Genomic DNA, 2500 nt, shown 5'->3' with positions numbered 1-2500 from the left:
GTCCGATGAATCATTTTATATCTCTCTATATATTTGACATCAGTTCTGCAATCATGTTCTAAACCTTCTGATGAATAATTTTATATCTCTCTATATCTTTGACATCAGTTCTGTTATCATGTTCTAAACCTTCTGATGAATAATTTTATATCACTCTATATCTTTGACATCAGTTTTGTAATCATGTTCTAAACCTAATGAATAATTTTATATCTCTCTATATCTTTGACATCAGTTCTGCAATCATGTTCTAAACCGTCTGATGAATAATTTTATATCTCTCTATATCTTTGACATCAGTTCTGCAATCAAATAGATGAAGGTAGATATGAAAGCGAGAGTATCCAAACTTGATTTACCACTTGGTTCTATAAATCCTGAATGTGGTTCTACGCCAAGGTCGATCGTCGAACTATGTGAATCTATACTGGTTATTAAACAAGAGGCACAAAGGTACTCGACAAGCCAGTGATTCCTTAAAAGAGCAGGAGGAAGAGGGAAGGAAGGAGGAGGAGTGAAGGAGTGTGAGGAGGGTAGGAAGGAAGGAAGGGGGAGTGTGAAGAGGGAAGGAGGGAAGGAAGGAAGGAGAACTGTGAAAAGGAGGGAGGGAAGGAGTGTGAGGAGGGAAGGAAGGAAAGAAGGAGGAGTGTGACAAGGAGGGGAGGAAGGAGGAGTGTGAAAAGGAGGGAAGGAAGGAGGAGTGTGAAAAGGAGGGAAGAAAGGAAGGAGTGTGAAAAGGAGGGAAGGAGGAAAGAGGGAAAAAAGTGTAAGAAGGATGGAAGGGAGAGAGGAAGTGTGTACCGGAGGGAAGGAGGGCGGGAAGGAAGGAGAAGAAGGCAAGGAGTACAATAAGGAGTGTGAGGAGAAAAGGAGAGAAGAAGGAATATATGAAGGAGGGAAGAAGGAGTTGAGAAGGAGGGGAGTGTGACCTTGTGACAGCACTCTTGACCTTTCTAGACCATGGTACTTCAGAGTGCTAACAAGTTCTAGTAACTGTGTACACCCTCTGCTGGTTAAGATAATCCCACACCCACCTTCCCTCTCGGTCTTTCTCTTTCTTTTTTAGCCTCTCTCTCTCTCCTTTTGTTGGTCTGTTTGTTTCTGTTTCTGTTTCTCTTGCTCTGTTTCTGTCTGTGTCTTTCTCTGTTTTTTATCTATGTGTCTTTCTCTGTTTTTTGTCTGTGTCTTTCTCTGTTTCTGTCTCTCTGTCTTTCTCTGTTTCTGTCTGTCTGTCTGTCTCTGTTTCTGTCTGTGTGTCTGTCTCTGTTTCTGTTTGTGTGTCTTTCTCTGTTTCTGTCTGTCTGTCTGTCTCTGTTTTTGTCTGTCTGTCTGTCTCTTTTTCTGTCTTTCTTGTTGTCTCTCTCTCTCTCTCTCTCTCTCTCTCTCTCTCTCTCTCTCTCTCTCTCTCTCTCTCTCTCTCTCTCTCTCTCTCTTCTCTCTCTCTCTCTACGTCGTTTCCACTCTGCCTCCGTCTCTTGGGAAGACAAAGCGTATAAAAAAGGGACATTTAAGATGCATATTTAATTTTTGGATTATTTGTCTCAGTTCCAGGGTAGAAGGCAGAGGAAACTGCATTTTGTTTGTTAATGTCTTTTTTTTTCATTTCCATGGAGTCTATTGTATGTACTTAATTACCTAGCGTGTCTCCATTACATTATAAATTAATAACTCGTCTTCGACTCAGTATCGGGTATCAGTTAAAATATATTACATTTACTTCCCTTAAAATTCAGACTCAAAAAAGTGCCGTTAATTCCGGGTTTCAGTTTTGCAGTCCCCATCCCCCCTCTCTCTCCTTCCCCCTTCCGCTCCCTCCTCCGCCTTCGGTCTGCTGCCTACCCCTCGGTCGCCACCTTCCTTGAGCTCCCAGCCATAACACGCTGCCCCATCTAATAACCTACGTGTTGCCCTCTCCCCCCTCTCCCCTCTCCTCTCTCTCCCTCCCCACCCATATTTAATGATATCCCCCCCCTTCCCCTTCCTCCTCCTCCTCCTCTTCTCGCTCTTCCTCCCCTCCTGTGTCGCCCCGCCCTCTAATGCAACTCTTTCGAAGTCTTGGGTCTCTGTTGCGCGTGTTGAGCTTCTTCTGCCACGAGGTTCAAGTCCTCCCTCGTCTTGGCTTCCGCTTCTCTCGACACGTCATGAATGATTCACGAAGCTCGTTCAACAAAACGTTATCGACGTTATTTCTGCTATTATTCCATAGCGGCGTTTCTCAACCGGTTCCCCTACCCTCCCTCCCCCCCCCCACCCTAAGCTACCCGCGCTCCGACAAGGTTATCGAAACACGACACAGGAAATGCTAGGTTAATCCGGTCTCCAAAGGCCGTCTTCCGTTCGAATCAACACCGACTGTGTTATTTGTAAACCTACGATCGATAAGAGCATTAACAGCAAATAAAAGACCCCAAAACGGACGCATGATCCCACTAAATTCAGCGTTTTCGAGGCCGGTGTGGCAACTGAGCGGCCATAGCAGGCAGGGTCCCACACCGCGCGA

The 2500-nt window shown here is 45.2% G+C and overlaps 1 protein-coding gene across 6 annotated transcripts in view; it reads left to right on the top strand.

Moving 5' to 3' along the window:
* Positions 1-2500, top strand: part of LOC113820760 (enolase-phosphatase E1) — a 184994-nt gene that overhangs the window by 136372 nt on the left and 46122 nt on the right. The window contains exon 1 of one of the 6 annotated variants that reach the window (XM_070124668.1): positions 2498-2500. This exon is cut by the window's right edge and continues 337 nt beyond it. The exons of 4 other annotated variants lie outside the window; for them this stretch is intronic. The gene's annotated coding sequence lies outside the window, so the exon portion shown is untranslated. Of the gene's footprint in view, positions 1-2497 lie in introns of those variants that run through there. One more of the 6 variants, XM_070124671.1, reaches the window with a different exon arrangement.

Source organism: Penaeus vannamei, chromosome 8 (assembly GCF_042767895.1).
Source record: "Penaeus vannamei isolate JL-2024 chromosome 8, ASM4276789v1, whole genome shotgun sequence".
Taxonomy (NCBI): domain Eukaryota; kingdom Metazoa; phylum Arthropoda; class Malacostraca; order Decapoda; family Penaeidae; genus Penaeus; species Penaeus vannamei.
The sequence above is the reverse complement of the archived record's forward strand: the minus strand, read 5'-3'. Positions and strand labels throughout refer to the sequence as shown.